Source organism: Cervus elaphus, chromosome 33 (genome assembly GCF_910594005.1).
Source record: "Cervus elaphus chromosome 33, mCerEla1.1, whole genome shotgun sequence".
NCBI classification, from domain to species: domain Eukaryota; kingdom Metazoa; phylum Chordata; class Mammalia; order Artiodactyla; family Cervidae; genus Cervus; species Cervus elaphus.
In genome coordinates this window covers 12,024,465-12,041,376 of record NC_057847.1, presented here as the reverse complement: position 1 = coordinate 12,041,376, position 16,912 = coordinate 12,024,465, and the positions used below count along the sequence as shown (strand labels likewise).

Below are 16,912 nucleotides of genomic sequence, written 5' to 3'. Positions count from 1 at the left end.
TTTAATGTTTCTTTAGCATGTTTCTTGCTAATGATGTAAGCTAAAACTTAATATGCTCTCTGTGAAAGAAAAGAGCAATATGCCTTCCAGGTAAATATTAGGAGAATATAATCACTTTGTCCTCTCTGATAAAATCTTTACCATAATTTTAACTGTTATCTTATGCAGCAATGATTTGCTAAATAAAAACCTTGACATTCTCTATGAGCATCTATTAATCACCATAGGTTCATAGACTAAGGAAATCTGGCTCAGTCAAGGGATGTAAACAATTGACTATTTATATTAATTATGTTAATAGTATTTATTATTTGATAATTATAGCTTCATGAGGATGTGAAGATTCAAAGATTAATGTTGTATAGTTAAGGGACATTGCATGTACTCAGCAGGTGGAGAACTATATTTGTTGAGCATGTGAATTAAAGAATGATACTATTTATAACAGCCAGGACATGGAAGCAACCTAAATGTCCATCAGCAGAAGGATGAATAAAGAAGATGTGGCATGTATATACAATATACTCAGCCATAAAAAGGAACAAAATTGTGCCATTTGCAGAGACTCAGATAGACCTAGAGACTGTCATACAGGCTGAAGTAAGTCAGAAAGAGAAAAACAAATAATCATATATTAATGCACATATGTGGAATCTAGAAAAATGGTACAGGTGAACCTATTTGCAAAGCAGAAATAGAGGCACAGATATGGAGAACAAATGTTTGGACATCAAGGAGGTAAAGTAGGGAATGGGGTAGATTGGGAGATTGGGCTTGACATATATACACTGCTGTGTATAAAATAGACAACTAAAGAGAACATGCTATAGAGCACAGGGAATTCTACTTAGCTCTGTGGTGACCTAACTGGGGAGGAAATCCAAAAAAGGAGACATATGTGTACTACAGTCGATTCGCTTTGCTGTACAATAGAAACTAACACAGCATTGTTGGGCAACTATGTTCCAATAAAGATAAAAATCTAAAAAAAAAAAAAAAACAAAGAATGATAGGTAGAGATTCAAACTGTGTCTTTCCTTCATTCCCATGTTGTGGTCTTACAGTTTTCATTGGCTTTAAATATTTTTAAGTTCATTTATTTGTCCTCAGCTTTTTACTGTCCTCTTACTTCAAATGACATTTCATAGGAACATGCTGGGGCCCTTCCCAGCTGACTACTCCCTCGCTCTGTCTGGCCAGTCTGCTATGTTCTAGTCTGTTCCAAAGGTCACTTGTTCCAGTTGAAATAGCTGTCTGGATGGCCTGGAAATAATCCAGATACTGGTTCTTTCCTGTAAAGAAAGCAAAGAAAGATGTTAGTTTATTGGCTACATTTTGAAAGAAAAAAATAAAAGAATTTTATGGTGAAGTCTACTAATAATTGAAAAAAAGTTAATGTAGCTCTGGGACTAATTTAAAATTTTTGCTCTTTTCCAGTGCTTCATGTCACTTCACTTTTTTACATACTTTTTAAAGTTTAATGTGAGTTTAATTTAATAACTGGCAATAAATAGCTAAGTACATGTAGGAAGTGTTTGAACACAGATTTTGGCAAAGAATCATCCTAAACCATTTTCTCTCATACACATACACAAACACACACACCTCATTTATCTATTTAGCTCTTCATTTATTTTATTCACAGTATCTACTTTAATTGAAAACAAAATAAAACTTGTACTGGACAGTACAAGGAATGGGAGGAGACAGTGAGGAGATAGTTGTAAATGTTCAGAGGTAAAAACTAACCTACACTTGGCAAAGAACTAACCACAGATACCTGCCCTGTTCCTTTTTCAGACAATTTGGACCATTTGCAGGCTAGGGAGTAAACCGTATGATGCAATTTTGTAAAAAACTGTTTCTACAGTAAATCCTCTTTAATTCCCCCCTAGATCTTTGGTAAATGTCTCCAGTTTTCATCTTTTCTACATAAAAGGAATTAAACAGGAAAAATATCTGAAGATAAGCTGGCCACTTCTTTCATGACTCCCTGACATCCATGGTGATTAGAAAAATATGTATCTCTTAGAATCACTAGATTTTGAAAATATCTTAACCATACATTACATGAATTTTTAACTTATTTAAAAAAATATTACCTATATAAACTGTGTTTGGTTTAAAACAACTCAGTCTGATCTACAGTGAATTAATGAATGAAGATTTAAAACTTCATACTGTGATGTGACATGATTATAGCTCTAGACTGATCTTTGACTTTGGGAATAACATTCTTGAACATTAGCTATTCTTGGCATAAAAGGAAGAAAGTCCTCCAAATAAACCAAAGCTTAAGTAAGTCATAGAAAGCTATATTTCATCTTTTATTTACATTCTAGTTATAAATAAATATTGAATCAATGGCTCCTAGGTTCATGAGGCATGTGGCTGGCCAGAGTCGCTTTAAAAAGGAGAGTAGAAACCACAAAACTGTCCCAGCCTTTGTATCTGTTTATCCTCTCAAAGTGAGCTTCACTGGTGTCTCAGATGGTAAGGAATCTGTCTGCAATGCTGGAGACCCAAGCTCAATCCCTGAGGGAGGAAGATCCCACCATCTCAAAATCTATTGTTGTTATTGTTGTTTAGTTGCTAAGTCATATCCGACTCTCCTGCGATCCAATGGACTGTAGCCCACCAAGCTCCTCTGTCCATGGGATTTCCCAAGTGAGAATACTGGAGTGGGTAGTCAATTCCTTCTCCAGGGGATTTTTCTGACCCAGGGATCAAACTCATTTCCCTGCATCAGCAGGCAAGTTCTTTACTGTGAGTAACCAGAGAAGAGTTCTGTGCCTTCATAATAAATCTGAATGCAAAGCAAAAGCATGGTTCTAACATTCTCTCATTTCTCAACTTTTCGTACTCCTAGGGACACAGGCTCAGAGCATATTTACAGGGCAGAAATGGGGTCTATCCTTCTCTTCACAAGTATTACTGGCTTGCTGCATTTTCAGGATAACTTCAAGATAAATGATCATGTCTTAAAGGAATTCAGAGGCCCCCATCTTTTCCAAGTAAACATTAAACCTTACAAATGCCAGCAAAAAATGCTGACCTGTAAAAAATAAACCTATAATAAAATAGCAAAGCACAAGTATTCTTAAATATGTTTACATGAAGTCAAATATCTAAGTTCACAGAGAATTTGTCTTGCTTCTATGTGCTTTGGTTTTATAACAAAACTTCATTTGTGAGAAGGTAAAGGTTAGAATATTCTCGCAAAACTGATTTACATAAAACTTGCTTTTGACATATGTTGTGTTATATGCCTTTGTGTCACTTTTTTGGTAAAGTTTTTCTTATTACTGTATTTATAAAGAAAAGAAAAACAGAGAACATACAAATCCCTAGCATGCCTGTTAGATCTTCCAAAGGCACCAATTGAATTTCTCATCACCCTTCGTCCCCTCCTTAAGGCTTAATCATAGAGCTGAAACTAGAGAAAACAGCTGTTCTTGAAAACCACAAGGGGCTCAAGTATTTATTTTTGCTATGAAAATTGAGCGAATTTGTACAAACCTTTTGACGTTATCTTGCAAAATAAACTCTAAAGTAGTACCTCTTTCTTAGAAAATAGTTCAGTTTTTTAAAAGAAACAATTAAAAATGTCTATATGATCAAATAAAATTAATTAGAAAGTTTGTAGACATAAAGTCAATGAGACCATGGAAAGCACATGAGTCATATGACCTAGTTGAGTTTATTTAGAACACACACACTTACAAAAATTTGGGATTCCATCAAAACCAGATTGTTTCCCGTACTGTTCCCCAACTAAAAATTAGAAGGTCAAAGGAAAATTGTACAAAAATGTCCCAAAAAGCAATTCATGAAAATTGTCTAACAACTAACAAAACAAAATAAATGGAAGAGTAAGAGGAAGAACATGTTTTATCATTTTGAATTTTATACATTAAAGCCTGTTCAATAACTGAACAGGCTTTAACATATAAAAATATATGATTTTTATATCATATATTATGTGTTATTAACTTTCATATAATACCACTTATCTTTTCCTTTAACAATTATCAGAAAAATTGCTCTAGCAAATTCATTTTTCAGATGTAAAATGAAACAGTGTAACTAAGACTTAAAGAGCACAGAGAGCTATTTTGGAATGTGCTTGCTCTCAAGAAAGTGAGATTAAAATAAATGCATTAATTGATTATTGTTCTTCATGAGAATGAACAATTTCAAGCAGAGAGAAACTTCAGCTCTGTTTCAAAAGGTCAGCAGTGATGGTATTTAAGAGGAAAACTGAAGTCACATTTTAAAAACTTGAGACAGATGCTTTATATTAAAAGCCTTCTCTGATGAGGTCCTTTTATGGTGACTGGAGTCTGTTCTCCTTGGTGGGTATAGACTGAAAGAAAAAACAAGTTATTGTCCTCCACTGATTCTTTTATGTGCCTTAACTGCACATATTTTTAAGGAACAATTGGAATTTCTGCACCCTGGCTTCATCTGCACTCCGATTGCTCTCAGTAGGAGAAGTCTCTCTGTCTTTCCCTTACCACCCTCCCTTTCTTCCTCTCTTTCTCTCTCTCAATATATATACATAGATGTATATATATATAACTAAAGATTCTAGAAATGTGACTCTGAAATTGGTATAAGTCAATTATTAAAGTAGCTTGGGGTATTCAATAGAAAATGTGGAAAATTTTTAGAGACATATTTCTTTTTCTTTCAATCCCTAAAGGCTAAAACATCGAAAGAAAACTGTCTAAATATGAATATATATTGGCAAGACTAATGTATATTTATGACTGCCAAAATTTCAAGATTACTGATACAGATTGTGGTATGTCTATGTGGCCAGAAAGATCATTGTGAAATGAACAATCTTTTCCATCCAGCACTCATCACAGAATATTTCTTGGTATATGTGAAACCACAAATACATCAGTGGGAACTTACTCGTATGGAAATACTGTAGTCAAACCACTAATCATGGCAGCCAGATTTCCCAGAATAAGGCAGTTACTCTAGAAATTATGCCAAATGCTTGGGTTAAAAATATGGTTTCAAAAATTGCAGATCAGCATAATATGGAAAAGTTATTAGCAAACTAAAAAAATGTGGATATAAAGTAGACAGTGTTGAACAGTAATTCCATGTTGCCTTTTATTTTCTCAGATGTAGAGTCTCAAAAGAGAGTTGCAAAGAGCATCAGTTATACATTTCATTCAAACTTATTGCATCTAAATATTTCTATCCTGCCTAAATGAATTGTAATTACAAATTATGAAATACCTTTGTATAGATACCTTTGTATAGGGTTCCATATAGAAGTATTTTTTCTAATTTTAGAAAGCATACTTATTCAGATGTTCTCATAAAGTTATTCTTGGCTTTGTTATTTGACACTTCATATTGATTGTAAATTGATATGAATTACAGTCAAGGCAATTTTGGAGATAGAAATATGTGATTTCTATTTATTTATAGTAATAAATAAATAGATTTAACTTGAGAGGCAGAGAATCCCACTATGTTTAAGCTTTTATAAGAACTTCAAATTTTGAAAAGAAAGAAAAATGCAATGAATAAGTGTATATTCATTAAACATGTTCAGTTTTGTATCAAGATTTTGTGAAAATAAATACACTAATAAGTTTCTACTTCTTAACTTTAATGTGTTTTTAATGCTATATGATGTTCATTCATTCTACACAATATTTTAAGTTACCCTGCACCCATATAAGTGATGCTTTTTCTGATTCCCTATTAATTTAGCAGTACATATTGACAGAAAACTTTATTCAGTATCTTTCACTGAACTATTTCAGTAGAGCAGAAATCATCGATTAGTGCTGTGATGAAAGAATCATTTACTATCAACTGTTCTAGCTTAGGTTTCTCCCAGAGTATATTAAATTGTTTAGATAATTTGACTGAAACGTCTGATTACTATGTTATAATCCTTTATTTCTATATACGTGATAGTTCAACATGGACTAGTGGGTTTCTATATGAATAGTCTAAAGACCACAAGTTGTAGATACATTGTTAAAATGAAGAATTGAAATATCAGATCATGTAATTAAAAATGGATTAAAGACTTGAAACTATAAAACTTTTACAAGAAAACATTGGGAGTAAGGTGTTTGGCTTTGGTTTTAGTAGGTTTTTTTTTGGGGGGGAGGGGAAACTGTCTCCTTCAGCAAGGGAAGTAAAAGCAAAAATAAACAAATGGGACTACATCAAACTGTAAAGCTTTTGAACAGCAGAGGAAATGGATCAACAAAATGAGAAGGCCACCTACTGAATGTGAAAAGATTTTGCAAACATTATGCCTGATAAGGGGTTAATATCCAAAGAACTCATATAACTCAACATCAAGTAAACAAACAACGTGATTAGTAAATGGGCAGAGTATCTGAATAAACCTTTTCCCAAAGACACAGATGGCTTACAGGCACATGAAAAGATGCTCAATATCACTAATCATCAGAGAAATGCAAATCAAAACCACAATAAGGTATCATCTCACACCTGTCAGAATGGCTACTATCAAAAAGACAACAAATAACAAGTGTTGGCAAGGACATGGAGAAAAGGGGAGCTTGGTACACTGTTGGTGGGTATGTAAATTTTGGGGCACCTACTATGGAAAACAGTAAGGAGTTTTCTCAAAAAGTTAAAAGTAGAACTACCATATCACCCAGCAATTCCACTTCTAGGTATTAATCTAAAAAAAAAGCACTAATTTGAAAAGATAAATGCATTCCTATGTATATTGCAGCTTTATTTACAGTAGCCAAGATATGGAAGCACCCTCAATTCCCATTAATAGATGAATGGATAAAAGAGATGTGGTATGCATACACACACACACACACACAATGGAATATTAGCCATAAAAAGAATGAAGTCTTACCATTTGTGACAACAAGGACGGTCCTGGAGTACTATGCTTAGTGAAATAAGTTTGATAGAGAAAGACAAGAACGGTAAGACCTCGCATTTTTGTGGAATCTGACAAAGAAAACAAACGAACAAACAAAACTGAAAGAGAGTTATGGATACAGAGAAGAAACAGGGTTGCCAGAAGGGAGGGGCTGGGGAAAGGAAAGAAATAAGTGAAGGAGATTAAGAGGGACAAACTTCCAGCTGCAAAATAAATGAGTCACAGCTATGAAATGTACAGTGTGGGAAATATATTCAATAGCTATGTAATAATATCTTAGTAAGGTAACTAGACTAGTGGTGATTGCTTTGAAACGTGTAAAAATATGGAATTGCTATGCTTTGTAACAAGAACACAGTGTTGTTCAATTATACTTCAAAAAACAAACTAATAGGAAAATAGATCAAATTTGTGTTTACCAGTGGTGGGGGAAGAGAAGGGGGAACTGGCTGAAGGCAATCAAAAGGTACAGACTTCCAACTTAATTTATCCCCAGATAAGTAATATAAAATATGATAAATATAATCAACAATGTTGTATGTTAAATAGGAAAGTTGTTCAGTTCTAATTGTTACTTGGAACTTTGATTCTAGCTTCATTTTATGGTGGAAATTAACTTCATGCATAGCGATAGCTTATTCAGGGTGTGTTGTCTCCCCAAATTACTAACGTTAAAGTACTCTGAAGTGGACTTGATGATTCTCAGAAAAAGTATAAAGTGTGAGAGCTTTGTCTATCCTTAACGATATCTGCCTTTTCTAAACTAAAACTTCTACATTAAATAATGTACAATATTTCTACATTATTTTACATTACATAATCTTATGGCTTCCATAAGATGTTACAGAAAATGAAATTTTTGGAGATCTCAATATTTGGCTGAAATCCAAAATACTGATAGTGTTGACTGCAGACAAGGATGTTGCACAACAGAAACTCCGATTCATTGCTCTGAAAATGGAAAATGGTACAGCAACTTGGAAGACAGTTTGGCAGCTTTTTATGAAATTAAATATGTCCCTACCATTCGATTCAATAAACATTCTCATGGTTATTTATCCAAGTCATTTGGAAATTTATGTTTCACAAAAACCTGCATGTGAATGCTTATAGCAGCTTTTTTCATGATTGTCAAAAACTGGAAGCAACCAAGATGTCCTTCACTAGGTGAATGTATAAAGCAACTGTAGTTTACTTGTACAAGGTATATACATGTAATACTATTAAAGGGAAAAAAGATATGACCTATCAAACCATGAAAAGACATTGGTGAATCTTAAATGCCTGTTTCTAACTGAAAGAAGTCACTCTGTAAAGGCTATCAGTGTATGATTCAAAGAATATTTTATTATGGAAAAGGCAAAACTGGAGCCATGGTAAAAATATGTGTTTGCCAAAGGTTTGGGGAACGGGAGAGGATTTAATAGATGAAGCATAGAAAACAATTTAAGGCAGTGAAAGTATTTTGTCTTACACTATAATGGTGGATACATGACACTGTGGAGCAAAAGACTGAACCTTAACGCATGAAAAATTTTAAAAATCACTTAGGATATTGGGGGATCCCAGGACGAAAGGCAGAATATAGCAAAAACAATCTAACTGTACTATGAACGTGTGAAACAAGTTCCCTGGAAGGGGAGGGAGGGAGTAAATGTCCTGGCCTCAATAAACTTGGAAAGAAGTGGAGTCTACAAGACTAGAGGCAAAGGGAACTACGCGTAAGCAATATGCTATAGATATTAGAGTTATTTCACATGGGGGTAGGGATTAATAATTCTGACACCACTACACGTGTATATTGTGATTAAACAACGAAGTGAACCTATGTCCAATGGTAATAGCCAGATTTCTCACTTCTGGAATGGAGGGTTATAGATAAGCAAAGGAAGAAAGCTACAGTGATCTTGTGGAAATTGATGGAATTTGGATACATCAGCAAAAGCCCATTTTTTAGATTAAAATAGTTACATATACAAATATTTATAGATATGTGAGCATGTACCAGTTATTATTCACACATATTGCTCCCTGCTTTGTCAGCTTAGAGGATCCAGAAGTGATGCATTTAGTAACAATGAGCACATGTTACCTAGATCTTGATTTCTAGTAAAAGGAACTAGGGTACTTCTTGGAAAAAAAAAGCAGCTGATTCTATAATCTTGGGGAAAAGTATACAAGATGATGCTGCAGTCTTCTGTAGTGTCTGAACACAAGGGGCTGGTAATAAGAAAAGAAAACCACAATGATGGCGTATATCTGAGGGACACAGGAATCAACTGAGAGAGCTTCCCATGGCCAAAGATGGAAAAAAAATGAGCAAGAAAATAAAATAGAATTCGATTATGATCCAGTGCTAAAAATAAATGTTCATGAGTTTATATTGATATAAACAAATGATTAGTAAGTTACTAAATTGTGGAGAAAAGATAAACATGCCATACAGAAGGATTCCAAATAATTTGTGTAGATACTTTGCCCTCAAGGAAGTGAAGCATAACTCTCTACTCCTTAAGTGTGGGCTGTTCAGAGAGAAGCCCAGCATAGTAAAGAAAGGTAAAAAAAAAAAAAAAAGCATAGCATCAAAAGTCAGGAAAAGTTAACTTTATGGAGGAGAAGCCTGATCAACTCTATCTCTGACAGGTGATCAGGGTTCACATCAGAAGTAATCAATCACATTGATAGTATCTACCCTTGAAATGATGTAATGAAGATGACACTTTATCTCTGAGGACTTCCTCTCATAAAACCACAGCTCCATCTAATCATGAGGAAAAAACACCAGACATCAGAATAGAGAGTTATTCTACAAAATAGCTACCCAGTATCAAAAACTAGGGCAACATGAGAAATTATCACAGTAAAGAGGAGCCTAAGGAGACTTAACTACTTATAATGTGGTATCCCGGATGGAATCCAGGAAAAGACAAGGGACATTAGACAAAAACTAAGGAAATCTGAATAATTTGTCAACCTCAGTGAATAATAATACATCAATCTTAGCCATTTATTGTAACAAATGCACTACACAAAACAAGTTAATAATAAGAGTATATGTATGCAGTGCATATGAATACCTTGTACTATCTTTGTGATTCTTCTGTAAATCTAAGAATATTCTGAATTTTAAAAGTTTATTTTAATGAATTTTAACAACTTCTTGGGATATGTGGAAATCTATGTGTTTGCTGGATATAGTTTTTTATGAATATAACACTAAAAATATTAAAAAGCAAAATATAGATAAAAGAAGAAAAATTAAGTGCCTTTTTTTCCCCCTAGACCTAAGCAGTAGAGGAAATGACCGATCTAAAGAGTACAAGAGACTGTGCATCAGAAATGCAGAAGGGGTGATAAACCAGAAGTAAGTAAGCTGTAATTTTACATGAATTCAATACAAATATTAGATTTAAGTTGTAGAAATGTTACAAAATGATATTTTCAACATTATTTCCAAAGACACTGTTTATTTCAAGAGTTAGTGTCTGCCAAGGGTAGATAAAGACATCTTGGGAGATGAAAAATTACTGTTACTTAATATACTTAAGGTTAGGCAGAAGGAAAGGCATATACACATATTAATACATATGCTGTTGTCTGGTCATAGATTAAAAATGCAAAAATAAAATCAATGAAAGCAAATGAACATAATCTCACAGTAGATGGCACATAAATACTTTGAGTAACTTTTTTTATTTGCAACAATCATGGGAAAGATGTTGAATTCAAGTCAAAGTGACTTCTACTTGCTCATTCTATTGAGTCAGTCAGGTCAGACCAGGATACTGTGTCAACAAGTGACCCCCAAGTATCAGAAAAGAGTAACAGTTGATTTTCACTCACACTACCTGTCCATTGCAAAATGCTGCTTCTGTTTATCTCAAGGCAGATATACTCTAGGCTAAAAGAGCTGTCTCTAACTAGGGCACTTCTGATTGTGAGGTGAAAAGAAAAAAGTCACGATGACCCATTCACTAACTCTTCAAACTTCTGCTTGGTAGCATCCCACAACACTTTTGCTCAGAAGTGAGCACATATTATTTCATTGACCAAAGCAAGTACATACCTACTCCTGAGTTCATCAGCAAAGGGCTACAGAAGGGAAACTACTAAGGGAGGAAGCCAAATTTTGCATTAATATAGTCCATGATATATATTAAATGCCTCCAATACTTATTAACTTTGTGACCTTTGAAAAAATACTTAGTATCTTTAAGTGTCAGTCTCCTTACCTATAAAACATGAATAGTGTTTAGTCACAGAGTTAAGGACAAAATGAAACTGAACACATAAAATGTCTAGATTAGTTAAGAACTAAATAAATGATAGCTATTATTATAAAAATGAATGCAGAGGTACTGTTACAGCCATGAAATTCTTATGCTTTAAACAAGTCTTAGGTAATAAAAATAAAGCAGTAAGGAAAGTAATATAAAAGGGCTTAACCTTGTGTTTTTTTTAATGTTTTATATATCATCAAATGACTTATTAACAAATATTGCTTCAATATAGTTTTTCAGAATAACTTCATTTTGTCTGCTCCATAAACTGTTCTGCAATTTTGAGCTGCCTATTTGCTCCATATGATATCTTTAATGAAAGTGGGGTTCAATCTTTACAGGATTGGATGTCCAGAACTAAATAAATCATAACAAGACCTACATAATTGAAAACAGGAATTTTGGTCTTTTGAAGGGCTTACCCCTGCAATAGCAGCCATTGGCGTGGCTTTCGAAATGGGCCTGTGTCTGCCAGAAACCTTTGTGCTGAGCATGGCTACAGAACCCAGAGTCCCACAAAGTCTAACCCAGGTTGCCTTACTGGGAAGCCAAAAAACGATGTGCTTTTTCTATGGTTTGAAATTTATCCCAAGGAAGAATTCGGACCAAAACCAAACTTGGCTAAAATTCTTTAAAAATGTGAGTACTCAGGCAACTAAAATATGCTGAATTATAAATGGCTGCTAACAGAACATCAGTCCACTTTTGCTTCATAGAACATGGTAGACATGGAGTAGAATGTAATTATAGTTTGCTTAGATGCACGGCCCTTGTCTTTCTTCCTCTTGAAAATCTGAATATTTGGTTTCCATGAGTCTACACTCTTCTAATACTCCCTTTTTTGCAAGTACAAATTCTTTCTCTCTCACTAGTAAATCTCCTCTCACATTCTTATAGTTTTATCCATTTCTACTTGGATATTATTAAAGCCTTTCATTTAATGTTATTTTATGTGATATCATCTGCTTTTCATCTTCAGCTTTTAAGAACTTACTAACAGCAAGTATAAAATATATTTTTTATGACCTTCAATATCTAGTACAGTGCTTTTATAAATAGTCATCTGCCTATTCATCATTTTTGTTGATTTTGTTGCTATCCTTTACAAAAAATGATGTTTTTCCTCAAAGATAATTATGGTCTGAGGGTTGACTCAGAGAAATAGTTGATCAATTTTAACTGAGGAAGCAAAAAATTTTTGAAATATTTTTGAGTCAGTCAATGCTAATAGATGAACTTTGCTAATAAAGGCACAATTTAAATTTGTATTTATCCTCCATAATTCCCTAAAAATGAGTGTTTAAGGTGTTCCCAGCATTGAAACAACCAATTGCTCTCCTTGCATAAAGGCAGAAGGGAGTACAGATACTTCCAGCAAAAATGTGGGAGGTTGGGTAAAAAAAGGAAACTTGAGAATTATTAAAGGATGGATTACCCAGGATGGAAGATCTGGGGTAAACAATCCCAAACTGGGCTTTAAATCAGAGAAATTAAAGAGGATGAATACAAGAGTGAAGTGAAGTCACTCAGTCATTTCCAACTCCTAGTGACCCCATGGACTGCAGCCTACCAGGCTCCTCCGTCCATGGGATTTTCTACGCAAAAATACTGGAGTGGGTTGCCATTTCCCTCTCCAAGAGATCTTCCAGACCCAGGAATTGAACCTGAGTCTCCCACATTGTAGGCAGACGGTTTACCGTCTGAGCCACCAGAGAATACAAGAGAGGGCTACTGAATTGGACAGTCTGATCTGTAATTTAGTAAAAATCTCTCATGAAGTTTCACAATGGGGAGAAAAGATAAGCAGTACAGCAGCCTTTAACAGGTGGATGATCCTGAAGGTAAAGACCTCCCTTCTCCAGAACCCTGGGAAGAAAGCATGGCCAAAGGGGGCCAGCAGCACTTCTGAGAATCCAAGAATCACCTAAGGAAAGACCACATTGGAAGGTGTGGCACTGGGAGGTGGGAGTCAAGTTAACAACATCTTTCAAATATATGCTAAAGCAACTAAGATGTAATAATGCCGTAGGGCAAGTTCCCTAGGGAAAAGAATCTGAGATGGATATTTGCATCCAGATGGTTCCCTGGGGATTGTTTTCGGTAATGACACCTGTGCAGGAATGAGGGATCTGGATTGGGCAGAAGGAGATGTTGAACTGTGATGCATCAATGGCTCCAACCATCCGATAAGGAACTGGGGGGCTGGTATGACCCTTAAGAGATATTCTGAATTGAAGAAAGAGGGCTGTACCTTCCCATGGATTAGTGGTTATATGCAGTTTGCTTTGGAGTGAGGCAGTTAATTCTGGTGAGGCATCTCCCTTTGGTCAAAGTAATTACTAGGGAAGGACTCAACTAGAAGCCATTAGAAAGTGGTGATTCTGGAAGCCACGAACATGAGTGCCTTGGAACATCCTCATGGAGGTCTGTGGGTATCTAAGCTCTTCCCGTTTGGGAACAGTCCCTCCATGGTTTGGGCTGTTCTTTGTTTCACGAGGAAATATACTTGAGTAAGATTAGTAGGAAAAACTAGAGCTCCCACCACTGCAGCTTGTATTTAGAAAGAAATGATGCTCATCATTATCCATTAAGTTCTTGTCATAGCTGGCACCCTTTTCTGTGTAAATGTTCACTCTAGCGGGGAAACCAAGATGCTTATTCATGAGACTGAGCCTCTGCGTAACATTTTTTTAGTTTATAACTTCTGCTTTTGTTTCTTTCTCATCAACATTGAGCACAGAATTACCAAGCAGTACCCCAGTAGATTACCTGGTCCCATTGTGTAGCAGCAGCCCTATTTCCACCTGGTGACCAGGATCAGTTATTACTACCAGGATAGTGTTGCCTTTCCTTGCCAGAAGATTTCTTGTACAAGGAGTGTGAAATAAGTGATGGCATAGGTAGCATAAAGTTTAATGGGACTCTTGCTATTTTCCTAGTAGAGGAACTTCTGCATTAAGAATCAAAACTTCTGAAGCCACAGAGCCAAAAATTGCAGGACCTAGAAGCATGAATTCCTCATGTGGGTCATTGCAAGTAATTGTAAGCAGGACCACACTTAATATATTCTACCTGGCAGTGACCTGTCACTGATAATGGTCATTGATTAAAAGTCTGTATTACACTGTGGAGGATGACTTGCCATGCTAATGGAAAGTCATCTCCAAGTTGGTACCTTAGGTGCTTTGGCAAAAGGCCATAATGCTATCAGGAGCTCAGTTTTTGGATTATATAGTATGTGATTGAACCGGTGGATCCCATGAATATGTGCCCATACTATCCCTTTTATTCTATGAAATAGGTCTCTTGGTCTGATGTGATGTTATTCAGGAATTCTTTGTCAATAGAAAAAGCTCTATTTAAGCACTCAAGTTTTATAGGCAAGAAAGGTAAAACCATACCCAATAGTATAGATGGATTGCAATGCCTTCCATGGTAAAGTGGTCAAATGTAGTAAGTAAGTAAAGTCGCTCAGTCGTGTCCGACTCTTTGCGACCTCATGGACTGTAGCCTACCAGGCTCCTCAGTCCATAGGATTTTCCAGGCAAGAGTACTGGAGTGGGTTGCCATTTCCTTCTCCAGGGGATCTTCCCAACCCAGGGATCGAACTCAGGTCTCCCGCACTGCAGGCAGATGCTTTACCCCTCTGTAAAGTTGCCATCAAATGCCACTTCTCCTCCTCACAGAATAGTACTTATTTAGGGAATTTCGGATGTTTCCTGTTGCTAGAAGAATGGCATTAGGCAATAGCAGTGGCTAGATTAGCTTTAGGGAATGAGTGCTTAGGCTGCTAGACTATGCATTGCTTCTGTCTCTGTCACCACGCTACTCTGTTCTTATAATTATTTTTTTGGAAGACAGAAGCTGCCTGTGTCTACCAAAACTGGGCCAAGTCATTCTGATGACCTGGGTGTATGTTGCCTCCTCCACGGTGGTTGTTAACACACAATACAAAAATCTTCATGCTTCATACTTAAGACTATAAAGCCACCCATGTGCCATAAACCCAGATAGGCATGTTCTTTCTTTCTTTTTTTCATTGGAGTATAGTTGCTTTCCAATGTTGTGTTAAGTTTCTGTTGTACAGTAAAGGATATAGCCACATGTATACAGATACGCTTGTTCTCAGTCTTTCAATATTTCTCTAGGTCTCAGACCACCCAACACATTTACTCATCACTGCCTATAATTGTGTGTATATTATTACAAGGGGGCAACCCCCTTCATAAAGTGGATGAGTAAAAGCATCATCTAAGATCTGCCCATATTGAGGATTTCCCATCCCCATGGCTTGCTGAGTAGCCAAATGGAAAAACATCCATTTTCCAGATAAAAACACATGCCATTCATCTGAGATCCAGTTAATCTCTTCTAAAAATTCCATTATCCACACAATGAAAGTGAAGCATAAAGAGTTTGGAATCTCAATATCTCAGAGCTACGTTAGACTAGAGATCTAATATTTCCCAGTTTCCCATTCACTGAGCTAATATTCAGAAGAAAAAAAAAATGCTCAAAACAGCAACAAAAAAACTAGATCTGTGCTTGTCTAACTCATAAATAACTAACTTGATCTATCATAAGCGATGATATAACATTATATATTAAAGTAAAATATTGTTAACAGAATGCTGTCATGAGCAGTAGACTCTAGGTCTCTAAATCCTGAATTCGACCCCATATCTGCTATTGGTGAGTTGTATGATACAAGAGAATTTACTCAAACTCTCTATGCCTCAAGGAGTATAACCATGAAAAAACTTATAATATGATAAAAATTGGTTCAATTAGTACTGTTCTTTATTATTATTTTTATGTTTATTACCTTAAAAAACCAAATGGGTATTATTGTGCTAAAAATTGTCCTGAAAATATGCTGTATGTATTGTGCCATGCTTTTAAGTAGGTGAAAGTAGACCTGTCTGAAGCCCAAGCGACATAAGACAGACAAGTCGTCAGGGAAGGAGACAGTAAAGTCAGCCACCAACAATGGGAACAAAATAGAGCAACTGGTAAACATGCAGAACAAAGTGAGTGCTAATTATACTGACTGTTCGATTTTTATTATTTTAAAATTAAGATTATTTTAGAAGCTGCTTCCCAATTTGTCTCTACAGTGCTTCAGAATTACTTCTTAACTTTACATTTTCTAGCAGAATTTCAACCTTTAAATATTTTTTTAAATCAAATTAAATTTCGATTTCAGGTAAATATGGCTTGAAGGTCCTTGGCGGTACACCCACTGACTCCTGATGTTCTGCCATTGGTAATCCATTGCTTTCTCTAGAACTCACTATTTTAAAGTAAAATAATTCTGTTCTAAAAATAAAGATGCAATTATCAACATTACTTGATCACTGATTTGCTTGTTATATCCAACAACCATAGAGCACCAGAAAGATCCTCAATGAAACTTGTAAACATTTATACTTTAGATGTGGACAGAGGTAATTGAAACACTTTGTATAATTCAATTAAAAATTCTAGGAAGTTCTGTGTAATTTAATAGAATAGGCAAACAAGCAACCCCAGATAAGCCAGATTTACCTGACAAAAGCATGTAGGTGACTAGTTTTCAAATTTTCCTCAATTGTTTTCAGGGTTTGGGGAAAGGAAATACTCGTCTGGTTCCAACTCCAGTATTGATGTGCTGTGTCCCTTTGGTAAATTAACCTCTTCATGCCTGTCTTTTCCTTAAAAGAAGAATGGTATATCT

At 35.3% G+C, this 16,912-nt stretch overlaps 2 long non-coding RNA genes across 2 annotated transcripts; one reads left to right on the top strand and one right to left on the bottom strand.

Moving 5' to 3' along the window:
• Positions 1–1,014: 1,014 nt before the first annotated feature.
• Positions 1,015–7,064, bottom strand: LOC122688426. The gene is made up of 2 exons (XR_006339445.1): positions 6,887–7,064; positions 1,015–1,292 (listed from the first exon to the last, which is right to left on the bottom strand). It is a non-coding gene; the product is annotated as an uncharacterized LOC122688426 (long non-coding RNA).
• On the top strand, positions 6,942–16,481 carry LOC122688427. Its single transcript, XR_006339446.1, has 4 exons — positions 6,942–6,959; positions 10,199–10,280; positions 16,100–16,226; positions 16,403–16,481. It is a non-coding gene; the product is annotated as an uncharacterized LOC122688427 (long non-coding RNA).
• The last annotated feature ends 431 nt before the right edge of the window (positions 16,482–16,912 follow it).